General features: G+C 42.8%; 1 protein-coding gene across 2 annotated transcripts in view; it reads left to right on the top strand.

The window, feature by feature from the left end:
* LOC111154705 (transmembrane protein 57) overlaps positions 1 to 21,084 on the top strand; it is a 63,556-nt gene that overhangs the window by 28,534 nt on the left and 13,938 nt on the right. The window lies entirely within an intron of this gene.

The raw sequence follows: 21,084 nt of genomic DNA, 5'->3' as shown, positions 1-21,084 counted from the left end.
TTGGGAATACCTGCTGTCAAATACATAAATAGAAAGTATTATATTTAAATAGTTTTATGGCTTGCATAGGATTATATTCAATTTCTAACATATTCAAAAAAATAAAGAGATGATATAAATATCTGACAATAGGGGAAAATTTTAAATAAAATATGGTCCAACCATTTGATGGACTTTTAATATAGACATTACCAAATCACATTTTTGAGCCATATTGAACAATACAGGGAAGGGCTCATGACGTAATAATGAAGAAAGTAGAAAGCAATTTTATCAAAAACATCTTTTTTTTCCCCTCATAGACACAGAAAAATAACTTGGAGGGAATGGAACTAAAATGATAACAATAGTTATTGCCTCATGATAGTATTGGGGCTTTAATTTTTCTTTTTACTTTCATGCATTTTCCAGTTTTTCTAAGATGAACGACAGTGCATGTTTATAAAAAGAAGAGTATGTGAGCAAATTATTCAGCGTGGTTGTAGGAGGCCTTATCAGTTCCTCTTGCCCTTCTTGGCTATCTCCCATTTCCTCCTGTTTGACTTCATGCGTGCTTTGATGGATATTAGTAAGACTATAACTGATCCAAACCTGACAGGTTGAGTTGTTAGCTAGAGAAAGGGGTTGTTATTTTAAGATGGAGAGGGGCTGGATGCAGCACCCCGGAAGGCTCCTGATGCAAACATACAGTGTGTACGTGAGCCGTGAGCCCTTCGCTACCGCAGACACGCCCAGGATTGTGTGCTGGCCAGGCTGGCTATTGGGAGAAGACTGATCTCCTGCTTCTTGTTTTATAAATGTTTTTTTAAAAAATCATTTGAAAAACCAGTCCTGTATTATTAATAGTAAATTAATTGCAAAACATTCTGTAGGTAGCATTCTACGGGTAATGTGGCTGGGAACTGCTACATTCAAGGTACCCATTCTGTGACTTTTGGTGGAAAAATTCATCAGTAACACTTTCAAAGAGAATTCTTTTAGATCAGTGTGGCTGTAAAAAGGTTTGACAGCCATTCCTTAAGAGGAGCAAGTAGACATTCAGGTCTTTTCTCCATCCCTCTGAGCCCCATCCATGCTCTCCAGGGTGTGTAGACCACAGGCTGGCAAGCTACTGCTCACAGGCCAAATCTGGCTCACTGCCTGTTTTTGTAAAAAATAGTTTTACTGGAATACAACCACGCTCATTCATTTATGTAGCGTCTGTGGCAGCCTTTTTTTTTTTTTTTTTAAGATCTATTTATTTATTTGAAAGAGAGAAAACACATGCGTGCAGGGCAGGGTGGGGAGGTGCCATGGGAGAGGGAGAGAGAGAATGTCAAGCCGACTCCCCACTGAGCTACGAGCCCGAAGTGGGGCTGGATCTCCTGATGCTGAGAGCATGACCTGAGCTGAAACCAAGAGGTGGAGGCTTACCCCCCCACCAGGCGCACCACATCTGTGGCTGCTTTTGTGTTACGGTGGTTGTTGAGTAGCAGCCACAGAGACGGTATGGGCTATAAAGGTGAAGATAGTCACTGTCTAGCCCTGCATGGAAAAAGGATGCTGATAGCCCGCTAAGTTTAGGGATGGTGGGGGAAGGTGGGACATTGGGAGTAAGTGTTTCCTTTAGGATCCTACCCAGGAAGAGATTGGGAACCTGTGAAAGCCAGTCCAAAGTCCCCTTTATGTTTGAAAAATACATCTTACAAGATGACCTGATTTCTGCCAGCTTGATTTTTGAGCTCTTTACCCAAGATGTTTAGAAACAGATGTGTAATGTAGGTAGCCAAAATATTTTTAATTCTGACCTGAGAAAAATTCTAGATAAAAACAGAAAAAGCAATGAAGAAGTTCACTTATTTTACTAAGTGCTGGGAATAATGTAAATTAGAATGAGATTTGTTTACATTTTTCTCTTCAGTGGTCAATTTTAAAACATTGTAAATATCAAAAAAATTACAGAAAATTTAGGCAGATGGGCGCCTGGGTGGCTCAGTGGTTTAAGCCTCTGCCTTCGGCTCAGGTCTTGATCTCAGGGTCCTGGGATCGAGTCCTACATCGGGCTCTCTGCTCATCAGGGAGCCTGCTTCCCTCTCTCTCTCTCTCTGCCTGCCTCTCTGCCTACTTGTGATCTCTCTCTGTCGAGTAAACAAATAAAATCTTTAAAAAAAAAAAAAAAGAAAGAAAATAAAATTTAGGCAGGGAAAAGGGGGAATGGTCCCACCACATGACACGAATCACTGTATGTTCTTTTCATCAACTACACTTATATAGCTGCGGCCATAGCATTTGTATAGTTTTTGTATCCAACTTTTTTCACTGAAATTATATTTGAGGGGTGCCTGGATGGCACAGTTGGTTAAGCATCTGACTCTTGGTTTTGGATCAGGTCCGAATTTGCAGCGAGTAAGGCTCCGTGCTCATGGTGGCGTCTGCTTCAAATTCTTTTCTCCCTTCCCCAGCCCCTCCCTGCTCGCACGCTCTCTCTCAAAGAAATAAAATCTTTTTTCTTTTTAAAGATTTTAATTTATTCATTTGTCAGAGAGAGAGAGAGTACAAGTAGCAGGGAGAGCAGCAGGCAGAGGGAGAAACAGGCTCCGCATGGAGCAAGGAGCCCGATGCAGGACTCGATACCAGGACCCCAGGACCATGACCTGAGCCGAAGGCAGACGCTTAACCAACTGAGCCACCCAGGCATCCCAGAAATAAATAAAATCTTTAAAAAAAATTATATCAAGCTCATTTTGCCAGCTTAGTATCACCCTCTTTTCCCTTGATGTGGAATAGTCCATGGCAGGTCTGTGAGATCCTTTAGCAGTCACTTGAAGATGGGCTGGGTCAGGGTGTCACTTGAGCCACTTTCCTGCAGTTTCAGGGCCCGCAAGCAAAAGAGATGACAGTTTTGTGTGCACTTGGCATTAAGCTCCCTCTCAAATACAGCCCGAGACTGGAGGGATTCTTTTTTTTTTTTTTTTTTTTAAGATTTTATTTATTTATTTGACAGACAGACATCACAAGTAGGCAGAGAGAGAGGGGGAAGCAGGCTTCCTGCTGAATGGAGAGCCTGATACAGGGCTCGATCCCAGGACCCTAGATCATGACCTGAGCCGAAGGCAGAGGCTTTAACCCACTGAGCCACCCAGTGCCCCTTGGAGGGATTCTTCTTGCTGACTGTTACTTGTTTTACTTTCCTGGTCAAGGAAGAGAATTTAAAACTGACTACAAGTTGTAAAGTGATCCATATTCTGTAGAAATGTTGAAACAAAAGTCTCTTTTTGGTTCTTTTCTAGTCTCCCCCCCCTTTTTTTTTTTTGGTCCCCAAGACAGAAGATTCATCTTTTTTATTTTTAGTGCTTGTTTTTTTCTTTTTTTTTTTTTTTTTTAATATTTTATTTATTTATTTGACAGACAGAGATCACAAGTAGGCAGAGAGGCAGGCAGAGAGAGAGAGGAGGAGGCAGGTTCCCTGCTGGGCAGAGAGCCCGATGTGGGGCTCGATCCCAGGACACTGGGACCATGACCTCAGCCGAAGGCAGAGGCTTTAACCCACTGAGCCACTCAGGCGCCCCTTAGTGCTTGTTCTTAATAAGAGATCACCTCTGACTTTAATATAGTTGAATAGTATCTGGTATGAAGATTCACAAAGGAAAAGTGATCCACAGTTTGCCTAGCGGAGATGCATTTAACAAAACTGAGTGGAATTTAGAATGGTGATTATTTTTTTTGGAGCTGGAAGAGTTATCAGAGGCATCTAGACCAGCGTCCTGTCTTTGTTTCAATGAAGTTAATGAGCCCTGGAAGTTTAAATGGCTAGTCCAGGGGACCAAGCTGTGGTCGGAGTGCTGGGACCAGACTGGAGTTTCTTCTTGACTTCTGCCTCCTTTGTTCTAATCATGCTGCTTTAAAGAGGTTTATCAACCTGCTTTATTTTTCTGCTTTATATTTTTGTTTTTGTGTTTTTGTTTGTTTTAAGTGTACATACAACTAAAGCTGGCTCAAGGATTGGCACCAGACCTAGATTTTAAGCTCTCATGGCTAAGATCTATAGAAGAAATGCTTAGAACTTCAGAATTCATATATTATTAATTCATGAATTATTCAGAATTCATTCATTTCCTTTTTTATAGAGAGATGCTGTTCTAAGTGTTTTTAAAATTCTCGCTCTTACCCAAAGACACAAGGGCGTACTTAATCTCAGAACATAAAGGGGCCATCCACTCATACCCTTGAATGCTTACAGAGTCTCTGAGAACTCAGTTCTGATTAGGGCTAGCTTGGGAGTTACTCTGGTTCAGACAGCGGGGGCCCACCCAGCATGGAATTTGCCCATTCGGGAGGGATAATTCTGGAGTAGGCTAACTTGTCACCTGCAGACCTGAGAGCCCTGAACTGGAAGATTTGAGACCAGGGATGGAACCATCAGCTTCCCCTGAGGAGAGGCCACCAGTGACAGCTTGGAAGGCCTGGGATCCTGGGGTTTGGACATTGCCATGACAGTAAGTTCTGGAGAAAGTCTGAAGCAAGAGAGCTGGGGAGAGCCCTCTCTTCAGGGAAACATGGAAATCTGGGGAAAGCTATACTATATTGAGTACTCACTCTTTCTTTCCTCTAAATGTATTTGGTTTTTTTTTTTTTTAAGATTATTTATTTATTTATTTATTTGACAGAGATCACAAGTAGGCAGAGAGGCAGGCAGAGAGAGAGGAAGGGAAGCAAGGCTCCCTGCCGGGCAGAGAGCCCGATATGGGGCTCGATCTCAGGATCCCAGGACCATGACTCGAGCCAAAGGCAGAGGCTTCAACCCACTGAGCCACCCAGGCGCCCCTGTATTTGGTTATTTTAAGCACACCAAAACATAGTCATTTATACCTTAGTTTGTTGTTTTATTCTGCTTATTTGGAGACTTGAAATAGGGCGATAGAGGAGAAAATGTTTATCAGGATTTTTTAGATAATCTTTTAGCCAGTGGTGGCCCTGCCTCAGAGGGATACAGAAACACTTACCCTGAGGAGCGTTGAACATTCATGCCCAGGGACTAACTTATATTATCATATCTGCATCTTAGAGAAATCTTTTTGGAGCATATAGATTGATGACAACATATTTTGTTAAATGGGCTATATAATGTTCTAGGCCATCAATGAGTATATTGATTAGTATTGTGTTTTAGCAGGCTGTCATGTGTTTGTGGCTCCTGTCTAGTTTAAGCTGGTGGGTGAGCACAATGTCAATGCTCTTCATTCCCCTTTCTAGCCCAAATAAACCTTCTGTTTGCATTTATGATTTTTAGGTTTAGCTTAAAAAAGGAGAGGAAAATAGCCAAAGCTAAAAAAGCCAGTTTTCCCCTTTGACTGGACTTGCTGGTGGCACAGACTGCCCAAGTGTGGTTTGACTAGCAGTTCACAATCTTTTGTATTTCTGAATTTAATCTTCTCTTCCAAATACTATCATTTGAGATTGTTGTATAGCCTCTGACTTATATAAATCTCTGGGGCGTGGTCTTGCTCTTTGGGGAAAAACAACAGAAAACAGTTTTTTGGTTTTTTTTAAGATTTTATTTGTTTGAGAGATAGAGAGAGCAGGAGCGGGCGGAGAGGGGCAGAGTGAGAGGCAGACTCCCCAGCAAGCAGGGAGCTCAACTCGAGACTCGATCCCAGGATTCTGGTATCACAACCTGAGCCCAAGGCAGAGGCTTAACCAACTGAGCCACCCAGGTGCACTGACAATAAGAGACAATGTACAGTACTTCTTATTTTTCATTTCCCCACATTTCAAGATGTCCATCACAACTAAAAATTATATATCCTTTGAAAAGAAAGGGCCATATTTTTGGATACTGATATGTAATATAAAGTCCATGTATTTAGTAGGACTTGGTGTAAATAACTAAAAAAGACCCATGTAAAGAGAGAATCCAAGAAACTCTTATTTTTTTCGTCTTAGAAAAGCTTTTCAAAGCAATAAGGAAAATTAGGCGCAGATGTTATACACCAGAAGAACAAAAAGACATCAGTTCTTACAACTGTCCATCTTTCCTGTCCCTTGCAGGAAGCTATGCAGGTACTTGCCCATCTCAGGGTTAGGAGTAAGCAGGGCTGGCTCCTAGCTCCAGAGGCAAAGAAGGGCAAGGAACTTGCTGGTGCCAAGCTGAAGCAGAAGGGGCGGAAGAGATTCAGTACATGGAACCCAAGATTGTTGGCACAAAGCGAGAATACAGGCTGACCTGACTATGGGGAAGAAACAGACAGAGCAGTCAGTTCAGGAGGTAGAGCCTACGAGCAGTCCATGAGACAGGTGCCCCAGGGGAGATGGCATTTTTTTTTTTTATAAAGATTTTTATTTATTTATTTGACAGAGAGAGATCACAAGTAGGCAGAGGCAGGCAGAGAGAGAGGAAGGGAAGCAGGCTCCCTGCTGAGCAGAGAGCCCAGTGCGGGGCTCCATCCCAGGACCCCAGGACCATGACCCAAGCCGAAGGCAGAGGCTTAACCCACTGAGCCACCCAGGCACCCCGGGAGATGGCATTTTTATGGACTATTCCAGCCCTCCCCCAAGCCCTGAAGAGTCCTAAGTGGGGAATCACAGTGGTGTGAAGGGGAAAGTGTACAAGGGATTCTCTTGAAAGACGGAAACCCATCTTAAAAGAAGATAATGGAAAGACTCCAAGATTGATTATTAAAGGGGAGGAAGTAGCAAAACATTATATATTAAAAAATACGGGTGGACGTAGTTCTCAGGTACACAGAAAATTATTTGAAATAGTGTGTACCAGATGGTCAGTTGTAGTTGATGATAGGGGATATTTACTTCCTATATGGTCCATTTCTATGTAGTGTGAATTTTTACACAGACTTGTTATATCCATAATAGAGTGTAAGCTCAGTGAGGTCAGGGACCTCCTTTTCTCTTATCTACCATGGTAGACAGAGCAGATAGTCAATAAATACTTGTTGAGTGAGTATTAGCTTTGTTCAGGGAAGATATTAGAAAGAGGGGGAGAAAACGATGAGCGTCAGTAAGTACGGTGCAGTGTGGTTCAAAGTGGAGTTGCCGTGCAGCTCAGAGAGGCTTTTGACGTGAGAAAAGCTAAATGTTCCATCAGACCAGGTCAAGCACAAACATCCAGTGTCCCAGTATTTGTTGCTCTGGACTAGGTTGTAAACAGTCTTATTTCTAAAAAATAGAATGCTTTCTACTCTAAGCCCCTTTCCCTGGTATTTCCTAGGAAGTTTTGAAATTTAGTACTCTATCAATACTCTTCTCTTTTTTAAAAACTTATTTTTATTATTTTTGAGTGTTTTATTATGGCGGGATGTTGGGAGGGCAGAAGGAGAGTGAGAGCGGGAATCTCAAGCAGGCTCCCCACTGACCACAGAGCCCTACACAGGCTCTGAGATCATGATCTGAGCCAAAATCAAGAGTCAGACTCTTACCCGACTGAGCCACCCAGGCACCCAGTACCGTTTTCTAAGGCTGTGCAGAAGGTCCAAGAATGTCTGGAACTTACAAGGGACAAAGAGAGAAAACTCCTCCAAGGAACTGCTCTCAGAAAAAAGCCATTTGCTCTGGCATTGGGTTGGTTGTGCTTCGAGGCCAGGGAGTCTTAGCACAACACACACCTCGGCCAAGAATTTGGAGGACATCTCAGTTTGCTTGTCTTACTCATCTCTCCTGGTGAGTCTCGCCCCCTCTCTCCCCACCCCACAGCCCTGGCCATTCTCCTTGTCCCCCTGGTAGTTGGAGAGGGAGCTCAGATCCCACAGTTCTGCTCCAAGGCAGTCCCCAGGTTAGAAAGGGTGTTGACTGCTTATGTATCATTTCTGGTGCGAGAGGGAGAATGGTGCATTTGGTTGTTCTCTTTTGCCTTTGAATACACTTTGCTTGTGTCAGGAATAGTTTGCGCTAGAAAATCTGATCTTGGGGGCCAGGGATTGGGCTTTGGGGGTTTACCCTGGCCGCTTCCCCAGGGAGTGCTGGCTGCCGGGGCTGCCTCGGGGACTGCTGCAGGTGCATGGAGAAACTGACATGGAGTGGTCTTACTCTGAGCTGAAATTTTAGAGTGCAGATTGTGAAAACCGGACAGTGAGAGGTTCTAACTAAATTAAACATGTTGGAAATAGCTGCTGTCAAATTATCTGGAAGTTATTAAGTGGAAAAATGAAGTGGTAGAGCCATCGTTCTATTTAGTAAGTTTAGCGTCTTTGTTTTCTGTCTCTGTGGAAAAATGTTTTTGATTCATGTTTGTGTAGCATTGCCTCCAAGCAGGCATGATTTATCACCATTTCTGCCATGCTCCCAGTATTTACGGAACCTCTAGGTTTTACTTGGTTGGCTTTGTTTATGTTAATTCATAATATAGTCTGAGTTTATATTAACCATTACAGTGATTTAAAACTATAATATTCTGAGATATAAATGTGGTAATAGAAGCATGATAATTTTATACTTAAACCAGGCTAGGTTGTGACTTGAAAACCATGTTGACTTGGGGTCAAGTTTGTGACTTGAAAACCAGTTTTTGAGAAACAAGGTATCAATGAATTTAAGGCAGTGGTTTACCTAATATCTTCATATCCAGGTGATCAAAGAAGATAATTATATTGTATGGATAAATAAATTATAAAGTATACAAATTATTTGGGTCAGGGAGTCCACATTAGAAACACTTTTATGTTGAGTACTGAGCGTTTATTCTAACAAAACAGGGATTTCTAGTTAGGCAGTTGGAAAGTTTCCTCCCTAGAATTCAGAAGGAACTACTGTAAAACTCTGTGTCAGATTCTGAGTCAGTGCCCCTGCTGGCACATGATGAATTGAGATTTCCAGCTAAGGGGATTAGGGGTGGATTCCCTGAAGGGGATGTGCTCTGAGGAAAAGGAACTATATTCTTTAAATGTTACTCACGCTATCATTTAGAAACTAGCCGTTTTGATCCTTTGACAGCTAGCGTGGGCATTCAGTCTTTGCAAATCTCTGAGACCTTTTTCCTAGCCAACCAGGACTCTCAGGACTAGAACAAGTTTTAGTTTCTCTTTTATGGGAAGAATGACAGCTCTTCTGTCTCCTAAGGTACATATCGCCTCTCTGGGTAGAGCATTGTTAACAGGTTGGACAAAGAAACACAGAATAATGAACTGGAAAAGACTGTTGCCCTTATTACTCCCTCCTCTCAAACCCCCACCCTAGAGCTGGTGTTAGAGACTGACTCCTGCAGGAGCAGGACAGGGCACAGGCACGAGGGGGGGCAGGCCAGGGGTGCCATCATTTCCAGTCACTTCTGCACGTGGCCCCTGGGAGTCTGGGAGCACATACCCTTCCAGTGGGACAGCCAGTCATCACCATGGGGAATGGCTGGCCTAGTGGTGCTAAATCTTCTGAGATTTTGAAGAGATGCCAAAGATAGGTATCTATGTCATATCTCCCAGTTATAAAGTCGAGGAGGGTCAAACAAAACATGTTTCTGGGCCAGACTGACTGACCAGTTTTGGAAGCTCTGCACCTGACCCTTCCTGTTATTCTTGTATTTTGTTCCCTCTTACCCCCGGCCCCACCAATCAAAACTTGACTCCTAGAGGAAGGACTTTTCTATTAGGACTATTTCTAATAGGACTATTTCTATTAGGAAATATCTGGTAAATCCCATGAACTAATCTGCTGTGTATTATTAATGGGACCTTTTTGCCTTCTCCTTTCCTTCAGTTCGTGGCATTCCTGGAAAACATGCACCTGTGGATGATGTCCCCTACCCCGGTCAGAAACCACTCCCTATCTAGTTGAATGCTCACACCTGACTGTGAGGCTTTCAGAGCACATAGAAGGAGAAAGGACAGCAAGCCGTGTGATGAGAAGGGTGGTTTGGGTGTCTGGTATTCCTCAAGCCATACAGTATGGAGAGCTGCTTAGCCCTCCTGTGCCTAGGACTGGTGACTTCTTCCACACCAAGATGTTCCTCTGCTGTGTTCTTGGAGCATAAAATACACCAAAGTTCGGGACCTAGATGCTGGTTATTCCGACTTCACAGGCCAGCTGGTTAGAATCTGACCTCCCAGCACCATCCCTTATGATGTGTATATGTCATGAAGCCTGATGTCAGAACGATGCCTGCTCTCCCCTTTGCAGAGGGAGCCGAACCAGGGCAATAAATGGTAGCTCTGGAGTCTAGATTTAGAAAAACTATTGTTTTTTTTTTTTTTTTTAAAGATTTTGTTTATTTATTTGACAGCGATCACAAGTAGGCAGAGAGGCAGGCAGAGAAAGAGGGGGAAGCAGGCTCGCTGCTGAGCAGAGAGCCCGATGTGGGGCTCGATCCCAGAACCCTGGGACCATGACCCGAGCTGAAGGCAGAGGCTTAACCCACTGAGCCACCCAGGTCCCGAAAAACTATTATTTTGATAGGAACTGATGAATAGGAAGTAGTTGATATAGATTCAGGAAGTGAGACATTCTCTATTCCAGAAGGTTAAATTCCCCCTTTTCTGGAGTGACCTAAAAAGTTTATAAAGTAAAAGAGTTGGACTTTCCCTAAAGCTTTCAGGTTATTCTGAAACTAACCAATGACATGAACAAATCCAAGAGTAACAGTGAACATTGAAAAGCCATAGAAAGCAGATTAACAGCCTTCTCTTTTGGTTTTTTTTTTTTTTTTTGAAAGTTTTTATTTAAATTCCAGTTAGTTAACATACAGTGTAGTATTAGTTTCAGGTGTACGGCAAAGCGATTAAACACATCCATGCAGGACCCGGTACTCATCATGACTAGTGCACTCCTTGTCCCCATCACCTATTCAGCCCATCCCCCCAACCCCCTTCCCCCTGGTAACCAGCAGTTCTCTTTAGTTAAGAGTCTGATTCTTGGTTTGTCCCTTTCTCATCCCCCAACTTTGCTCATTTGTGTTGTTTCTTAAATTTCACATATGAGTGAAATCATTTGGTATATGTCCTCTGATTTATTTTGCTTAGCATAGTATTTTCTGACTCCATCCATGTGGTTGCAAATGGCAAGATTTCATTCTTTTTTTTTTTTTTTTAAGATTTTATTTTTATTCATTTGACAGAGAGAGAGATCACAAGTAGGCAGAGAGGCAGGCAGACAGAGGGGGAAGCAGGCTCACCGCCGAACAGAGAGCCCAATGCGGGGCTCGATCCCAGGACCCTGAGATCATGACCTGAGCTGAAGGCAGAGGCTTAACCCACTGAGCCACCCAGGCGCCCCGCAAGATTTCATTCTTTTTGTGGCTGAGTAATATTCCATTGGGGATATTATAATCACATTCATCAATCCATTCGTCAATCAGTGGACACATGGGGTGTTTCCATAATTTGGCTATTGTAGATGATGCTGCTGTAAACATCAGGATGCGTGTATCCCTTTGAATTAGTATTTTTTTGTTCTTTGGGTGAATACCTAGTAGTGCAGTTGCTGGGTCATAGGGTAGTTCCAAATTTAACTTTTGAGAACCTCCATACTGTACTCCAGAGTGGCTACACCAGTTTGTCTTCCCACCAACAGTGCAAAAGGGTTCTCCTTTCTCTACCTCCTTGCCAACTCCCGGTTGTTTCTTGTATTATTGATTTTAGCATTCTGACAGGTAGGAGGTGATATGTCATTATAGCCTCGTCTTTTAAAATAACTTTTCTCCCAATTATAAAATAATAAAAGGTTTAAAAAAGTTCTATATGTTGATTATATCCAATTTTTTAACATCTTAATTTTATTCTTTTCATTGTTCCAAGATTCATTGTTTATGCGCCACACCCAGTGCTCCATGAAATACGTGCCCTCCTTAATACCCACCACTAGGCTCACCCAACCCCCAGCCCCCTCCTCCCCTCCATAACCCTCACTTTGTTTCTCAGAGTCCACAGTCTCTCATGGTTTGTCTCCCCCTCTGATTTACCCCCATTCACTTTTCCTTTCCTTCTCCTAACATGGAGGGTATTAGGAGAAGGATTATATCCAATTTTGAAGATCAAGAAGAGATAGTCACTATCTTATTATATATCCTGCCAGTCTTTTTTCTCTTGCACATTCTTTTTACAAATGGAGCTCATACTATGTATAATGTTTTATTTATTTTATTTATTTTAAATTTATTAACATACATTATTTGCTTTAGAGGTACAGGTCTGTGAATCATTAGTCTTACACAGTTCACACCACTCACCATAGTACATACCCTTCCCAATGTACATCACCCAACCAGCCTATCCTTCCTCCCCCACCTCCCAGCAACCCTGTTCGTTTCCTAAGATTAAGAGTCTCTTACAGTTTGTCTCCCTCCCTGGTCCTATCTCGTTTCATTTTTTTCCCTTCCCTTCCCCCCACGACCCCCTGCCCTGCCTCTCAAATTCCTCATATCAGAGAGATCATATGATAATTGTCTTTCTCTGATTGACTTATTTTGCTCAGTGTAATACCCTCTAGTTCCTTCCATGTCGTTGCAAATGGCAAGATTTCATTTTTTGATGGCTGTGTAGTATTCCATTATATATATATATATATATATATATATATATGCACACCACATTTTTTTATCCATATGTATAATGTTTTGTAACTTGTCTTTTTCACTGACTATATCATGAGCATTCTATGTCATCAAATATTCTTCCTTATTGGTTTCTTAATGGTTGTCTGTCAGTCAGACACACGAATATACAATTAGCCAGTCTTCTGTTGAATATTTAAGTGTCCCTGATTTCTTTCTTACTAGAAATAATGCAGCAACAAGCACACTGTTACATAAGTCTTTGTGTGTGTCTCCAGGTCCCTAATGAGTGTCAGGGAGTGGGACACTGCATCAACAGATATAAACATTTTAAAGACTTTTGATACAAATGATCAAATCTGACCACATCCTTTAAGGACCTTATTAAAAATACTAGTCATAGCACTCATAGCTTTATTTTTGAAGGATTTGAAGATGTCAGTTTCCCTATTTCCCTATATGACCAGTTATGTGAATGCCTCTAGGATTCCTTTCCTCTTGTTGCATTCTTGATGAAAATGAATGTGTTTACCATTTGTGTCTGACATAAAGTACTTTGTCATATGGTTTTACTTAGTAATCATCAAGCTTTTGCTTATTTTTTGATATTTGTGCCTAGTAAGCAATTGTAGTGACCACAGTGAGACCTGAGGCAGCTTCGTTTCACTGTTTCCAAAGATGTGGTCTGTAGGACATGCTGGAATAGCTTTAGGTTAGTGTATGCCTTATTGGAGATGAAATGCATTTGGGTTTTTATGTTCATGTCCCATGCTGCCCTTCCTGCCAGTGAGAATGCCCTGGAAAGGGGAGGGGAGGGAGTTGGTGGAGAGGGTAAATAGTATTTCTTCTGGGGACAGAGCTTTAATGCATGAGCTCAGTGTTCTGCATAGACAACTGTGTGGTCCTAAACAAGTCTTGTCTTGTATGATTAATGTATACCAGGGGATCTCCTAATGGAATTAGGGCCTTACCAAGATGAAGCAGTTGCTCTTCATTCATTCTTTTCATGTTCACCTGCCTTCTTGATAAGCAGACATCCATTTGCCCCTGTCTCCTGTAGCCACTATTAAACTAAGAATCTGGTGGTCTGCTCTAGGTAGACCTGACCCTGTTCTTAGCACTGGGGAGATGGACAAAGAGTGAGGGTTAGAGACAGAGGCCTATAAGGATTGGAAGAAACTTCAGAAGTACAGTCCCAGCTTCTAATTTTGTAGCACAGTCAGTCCCTGGCTTCAAAGAATGTATAGTGTTTATAGAAATAAGATACATACTCAGGAAAAGATTAAAAACCAAAACAAATTTAAAAACCGCCCAGGGCAGTGGTTTAGTGCCAAACAAGAAGCACCAATAGTAAGGGCTTTCAGATTTCAGAGGGAGAAAAAACTTTGAGCCCTGGAGATCAGCACCTGATGGTGGAGAGTTTGTTTAGTTTTTGTTTTTCTGTTTTAACTGGGCCTTGAAGAGTGCAATTCGAAAATTGGAGGCCATTCTTCCCCCACAGGGTGGTCTAATTAAAGGCAGAAGATGTCTGGAAACAAGGAGTAGGTAATTTTGGCTGGTGCGACGGGTTTGTTAGAAGCATCCATCTTTCAGTCATTTGGCTGTATAATTTGGAGATGATCTCTGAAGCCCCTTTTCTTATAGAGCAAGCAGGGTTGTAAGTTGTATTTTTTTTTCAAGATTTTATTTATTTACTTATTTGAGAGAGAGAGAGAGAGAGAGAGAACAGAGGAAGAGTAAGAGGGAGAAGCAGACTCATCACTGAGCAGAGAACCCGATGTAGGACTCGATCCCAGGACCCTGGCATCTTGACCTGAGCCAAAGGCAGACGCTTAACCAACTGAACCACCCAGGTGTCCCAGGTTGTATTTTTTTTTTTAATTGAAGTAGAGCTGAATCACTATGTACTACATAGTAATTCAACAATTACATACATTATGAAATGCTCACTGTGGTAATCGTATTGTGATACTATTGACTCTATCCCTTATGCTATACTTTTTATCCCTGGGACTTACTTATTTTATGACTGGAAGCGTATACCTCTTAATCCCCTTCACCTGTTTCACCCTCCCTCTCCCCTTTGGCAACCATCAGTTTGTTCTCTATATTAAGAGTCTGTTTCTCTCTGTTTTGTTTGTTCATTTGTTTTTTTTAGATTCCACATATAAGTGCAATAATATAGTATTTGTCTTTGTCTGGCTTATTTCACTTAGCGTAATACCTTCTGGGTCTATCCATGTTGTTGCGAATGGCAAGATTTCATTCTTTTTTTTTTTTAAATGGCCAGTCGGTGTTCCATTGTGTATATATACACCCTATACCTTTAAGTTTTATCTCTCGGTAGACGTTTAGGTTGCTTCCATATCTTGGCTATTGTAAATAGCACTGCAGTAAACATAGGGTGCATATATCTTTTCAAATTAGTGTTTTCGTTTTGTTCGGATAAATACTCGAAGTGGAATTACTGGATCCTATGGTACTTCTGTGGTTAGTGTTTTGAGGAGCCTCCATCCTGTTTTCCAGAGCGGCTGCACCAGTTCACGCTCCCAGCCATGGTGCCTATGCGTTCCCTGTTCTCCACATCCTTGCTGACGCTTGTTACTTCCAGTTCTGTGTTGTCTTACAGAGCCCTAGCCTCTCTGTCACTAGCTCTTTAGGGTTCAGAGATAACCAGCAGAGCCGAGCCTCCTTGCCTTTCTTTTTTTTTTTTTTTTTTTTTAAAGATTTTATTTATTTATTTGACAGAGAGAAATCACAAGTAGGCAGAGAGGCAGGCAGAGAGGAGGAAACAGGCTCCCCGCCGAGCAGAAAGCCCGATGTGGGGCTTGAACCCAGGACCTGGGATCATGACCTGAGCCGAAGGCAGCGGCTTAACCCACTGAGCCACCCAGGCGCCCCCCTCCTTGCCTTTCTGATGGGGTCAGACCAGCAGCCCTAGAGACATACACTTCGGTGGTTTTCTGGAGTGGGTATAGAGTGTGACTCATTGCGGATCTGGGGAACCTAGTCATCCCTAGGTGGAGTCCTGGCTGAAAAAAAGCTCTCCTTTTCTGCAGGACTTACTTCCTAGGGAAATTTACTGCCCCCAAAGCCTTATAGTTCTCTGAGCTCATAAAGCCTCAGGATTTCTAAAACCCTGAAGTTATTGGCAATACCCATTGGAGACTTTTACACCTTCAGTGAAGTCACAGTACCGTGGGCTGTAATTCCAGTAATTCACAGAAGATAAGGATTACAGACATTTAGACACAAATATCTCCCTACCTTTTCAGATACTTAAAACAATACCCCTTTCAACTAAAAGCTGACGCTTGAATACTGTACTTTGTTTTACTACAGGCGTATGTACTTCAAGATACTCAAGGATATTTTTCCTCCTTAGCCCGCCTGGAAGGCTACTGTTTGAGCCTCATTCTTCTGGTCAGCTAGGAGATCACCCCTTATTAAAATGTAAAGTGATGTAAATTTAATGTAAATGTAAAATAATTATCAGGCAGTCATATGACAGCTTACCCTCTTTGAGTGGGTTGAGGGACTAGAGTTCGGGTTTGGAGCAGGTAAGAGGGCTTTGAAGGCTGCCTGCCCATAGGAGCGCCACCCTGAATAAGGGCTGCTCCGCTAGCCCACCTCCTGCTGTGAGTGAGGCAGTCTGGGGGTCAGAGGTCACTTCACAGGTTACAAGTTGGGTGCTGTCTTTTTTTTTTTTTAGATTTTATTTATTTATTTGACAGACAGAGATCATAAGTAGGCAGAGAGGCAGGCAGAGAGAGAGGAGGAAGCAGGCTCCCTGCTGAGCAGAGAGCCCGATGCGGGGCTCCATCCCAGGACCCTGAGATCATGACCCGAACCAAAGGCAGAGGCTTTAACCCACTGAGCCACCCAGGTGCCCCTGGGTGCTGTCTTTTAAAATTATTAATAAAAGTGGCTTGGAAAGGTGTCTGGACCTAATAGGTAACATTTTGGGTTGGTTAGAACCTTGGGTTGTCTAATTGGGCACCAGTGGGCATGTTTGTTAGGCACTTGGACTCCAGCTTTGCCAGGGGCCTGCCTGCATCCCAAGCGGTAACAGCATTGGGCAAATTTGGCGAAGGTGCAAACTGGGGCCACGGGAGTTGGGCAAGCAGGAAGTGCATTGACTTCCTGCCTGGGCCTTACCAAAGTTTGTTAAGATCTCTCTGGCCCAATTTCTTTTCTTTCCTTTTCTTTTTTGGGGGATGAGATTACACTTCTTTTGGAGTAAAGTTCCCTTTTATATCTTAATCTTTTGTGTAGGGAAGAGAGTAGGATTCAGGTCTGATAAAAATGGTCTCAGCTTGTGGATGCATTTGCTTTCCTCCTTCCTTTTTTATTTACAGAAATAGGTTCTAAGGGTTATAAACTGTTACACGTCTGCCTCATTTTCTTCCTGACCACTCGCTTCTCATTCAGATTACAGCTATTGACACTTTAATAAAATCACATGAATACATTTGAAGATTTTGCATTAACCTCTAACACCATTTAATCAGTACTTCTTGGTGCTTCACACCAATAAATTATATAGCCACATTTTATCTAGGAAGTATTGACCTTCAGCACCAAAGGGTTAAGTATACCATTAAGACAAGTAGTAGTTATTGGTCTAATAAATGTCCCTGGCACTTTGGCTTGGTTCAGTTCAAGTTCCTAATTCACATAATTCTCTTTTAAAACTTGCATACATTTGGGCACCTGGGTGGCTCAGTTGGTTAAGCAACTGCCTTCGGCTCAGGTCATGATCCTGGAGTCCCAGGATCAAGTCCCACATCAGGCCCTCTGCTCATCAGGGAGCTGGCTTCTCCCTCTGCCCCTCGCCCCTTTTGTGCTCTCTCTCTCCCTCTCTCTCTCAAATACATAAAATCTTAAAAAAAAAAAAAAAAAAACTTGCGTACATTTTTCTGTTGAGCATATGCAAAAATTGAATATATCTTAGAAAATAGGATTGTATAGTGCATCCATACAGTGGAATATTATGCAGCAATTAAATCGCTTATGAAAATTTTCTGGGGGACGCCTTGTTGGCTCAGTCAGTAGTAGAGCAAGCGGCTCTTGATCTGAGTCCTGAGTTCAAGCCCCACATTGGGCATGGAACCTACTTAAGAAAACAAAACAAAACAAAAAACAGAACAGATCAATTTCTGATGATGTGGAAAGGTGCAGGCGAGATGCAGACTGCATATATGGTACTGTCTCATCAATATAAAAAAATATTGACATGTATGAAGAAAGAGAAAGAAGACACGTGCAGGACAGAAGCATACCAAAGTGCTTCTGTCTGGTTGAGAGGATTAAGAATTACTGACATTTTTATTCTGTATTTTTACTTTTCTGTTGTTGTATGCAGTGTTTAACCTGGACTCCGTGTCACTTTTGCAATAAAAAAATAGATCTAATAAGGGATTATAAATCATTTTACCACCTACCTCAGTTAAGATTTAAAATGGGTTAAATTAACATGCAAGGTTAAATTAATGCTTTTTCTGAGAGACAATACATAATGGCCCCTTTTACGTTTTAAAAATTCTTGAGAGTTTTCCATTTAGCACTCGAAGTTATCTTGTGTGTCACCATGCAGTGTTTCCCCCAGTCTCTTCAACTGGGAATGCTGGTGTTCGCTCACAGGTCTGCCGCAGCTGTTTGGAGAACAATAATTCCGAGTCTTACAAAATTGGTGGCAGTTTTGAAAATCCTGAAGCGTTTTGATTTTACTTCTCTGTTTTGTGAAATTAAGTTATTTTATTTTAAAAATAAACTTTTTGTTGAAGTATAACACACATTCACCAAAGGGCACACACCTTAGGAATTTTCGTAACCCTGGTAACCACATCGTTCCATTTTTGCTGTATTGTCTTTGACAAAATCTCACAATTCTATGTAAGAAAATATATGTATATATATATTTTAGATTTTTATTTATTTATTTGACAGAGATTACAAGTAGGCAGAGAGGCAGGCAGAGAGAGAGAGGAGGAAGCAGGCTCCCCGTGGAGCAGTGAGCCAGATGTGGGGCTTGATCCCAGGACTCTGGGATCATGACCTGAGCTGAAGGCAGAGGCTTTAACCCACTGAGCCACCCAGGTACCCCAGAAAATATATTCTTGTTTAGGGTTCTGTGGTCTCCAGAAGTTACACTCAAAGTATTTTGTATTTTTTTGTTCTCGTAAGTGCATTAAGTCTTTGAGTTTTTACCTTTTTCAAGGAGCTCTAAATTTTCATTCAGAATATTGTCATTGGGGGTATAGCTCAGTGGTAGAGCATTTGACTGCAGAATATTGTCATTATCCTTAGTTCAGGGTAGGAAAATGGGCCTTTAGAGATTAAAGGTACAAAATAATAACTGCAAAATTATTGCCATCCAGGCTCTGCAGATCTCATTCCCATCTGCGACAGCGCTTTGCCCCAGTCGGCTGGTTGTGTGGAACTTGATTCCTGGGCCTCTGCGTATGATACAGCTTAGGTTGCTAATCTGAAGAAGCAGATCAGCAGCCGGCCGTAAGTGTGTCAGGCCTAGAAACCCTAGACTGAGCCGGGAGGAACTCTAGAGGTCATTAGCCTACAGTGGGGAAACTGAGTCCTGGAAGGTTACATGCCTTGCCCAGGGTCACGGACTTGGCATCAGGACTGAATCTAGAATCCTGGTCCTAAACCCCATGCTAAGCCCCTATTCTCTTCTTGAAACTCACCCTTTCTACTAGAAATGCAATCCTCAGACTGAAACCGACTTCTCCAGAAAGATGAATAGCCTAACACGTTTTTCAACCCATCTGCTTAATGGGGATAACCTGACAGCATCGACCTGTTTTGGAAGATAGCCCTTGGGTTACTTCAGGTGAATGAGGGATGGTGTGGGGATGATATAAATGCCAGTCCGTAATTGTTCAGAGCACTGCTGGGAGCACATTCAACTGGGATAACCCTGGCTAAAGGGAAAGTGTGGCGTGATGTTGACTTATGACCCTTCCCTGGGGAGTGAGCTATGTCAGGAGACGAGGCCATGCTTCTGGAAAACCAGGTCTCTCATCTGTTCCTGGACATTGGACAGGGGGACAGGCTACGATGCCTGGGAAAGGACCATCAATGTGTTATGACTTTCTGTTTTTGAGATCTTGTTTCAGTTGACTAAAGGTAGATGGGTAAATAAATCCACTCTTTGGTTTTCCAAGGGAGGCCAGGCAACATATATTTAGTAAGTGTTGTTCACTGTGGTGGGCCCTGGGGACTTGGTGCTTAATAAAACATGTCTGTAAGGGCTTAAGTCTGTGGCGCTGGCAGTTCCAAGGAGAGGTCACCACTGCCCGCCAGAAGTCTCGGTTCTGTTGGTATATTGGATTCGCGACATGCATAAGGGTCTCTTCAGAGCAGACTGACTTTTGCCTGCGTTTTCGTTTGTCAGAAAGCATAACTCCTCAGGCCCACCAGCCGCCATCCTTGGCCTGACCTTCAGTGTTCTCCACAGTCCCATCCTCCAGACCCATTCTACCCTTTCTCACTCTGTTCCCAGAGTACACGGTTTCCTCAGAGGCCAGACTGATTGTTCCGTCTCCAAATATCTATGGCTTTTGAGCTTTTGAGCATGTTTTCCCCTTGTTTAGAATGGCCCCTCCTCCCCTTCTTCTTCAAATCCTGCCCAGCCTTCCAGGCCCAACCTAATTCCCACCTTCTCTTGTCAGAACTCCTGTGGCACTTCTCGTCCATCCCCGGCTATGGATGACATGGCCACGGCTCAGCCTGCTGGAGAAGAGGGTGGGCTCTGGGGCCCGTGTCACCTGGGGCTGGAGCCTTTCCCCAGTCTAGACCTCTTCATCTGTAAGAGTGGGAATAACAAACTTTTTAGCCTATGGTTGTGCTGACTAAATGAGTTCATACCAGTAAAGCCTGTGGAACAAACAGTGTGTAGCACCTAAGTTCTCATTAAGTACCAGTTGTTACTCTTTCTCATGTGTATTTAATCCAGCCTTCCTTGTGCTGCTGTCTCACCACTAAAAATCGTCACTTGTTGGCCTCTAGTGACATTACAAAGCCTTCTGATGAAGAGAGTCTGGGTTTTATACTTTCTGTTGACTCTCTTCAGGCCCACCTGCGCATGTGATAGCTCCCCAAAACGTGTCACTTAAAATAAAGCTGTTACTATACTAAGAGAAAACAGATGGAACAGAGGTTAAGGAACTAGAGAGAAAAGATGGGCTTCAGCTCACAGGTGGAATTGTCTTACAATTCTCAGAGCACGTCATTTGTTCCTGTTCGCACTGTTGTTGAGCCAAATGAGCTCCTCCGTCACAGTCACTGGAGGTGTGAACATCACGTAGCAAGGATGCTAGCAATTTCAGAGGTTGCCTGAGACACTCTTCTTCTCTGGGCCCAAGGTGGAAGGGAATCTTGAGAGGGTAAATTCTGGTGTATCAGAATCATCTCAGAGCCGGTGGGGCATGAGCTGACCATTACTGATACATCTCTCTTCCGGGGGTTGGAGGGAGCAGGGTGGCATAGGAAATTCAGAGAGAGAGAGAGAGAGAGAGAGTGTGTGTGTGTGTGTGTGTGTGTGTGTGTGTTGGGGGACCCAAGCCTTTGGCCACCCTCTCTCTGCCTTCCCTTCCTCC

This window comes from Enhydra lutris, unplaced genomic scaffold (genome assembly GCF_002288905.1).
Source record: "Enhydra lutris kenyoni isolate GAN:26980312 unplaced genomic scaffold, ASM228890v2 scaffoldscaffold38, whole genome shotgun sequence".
Classification (NCBI taxonomy): domain Eukaryota; kingdom Metazoa; phylum Chordata; class Mammalia; order Carnivora; family Mustelidae; genus Enhydra; species Enhydra lutris.
The sequence above is the reverse complement of the archived record's forward strand: the minus strand, read 5'-3'. Positions and strand labels throughout refer to the sequence as shown.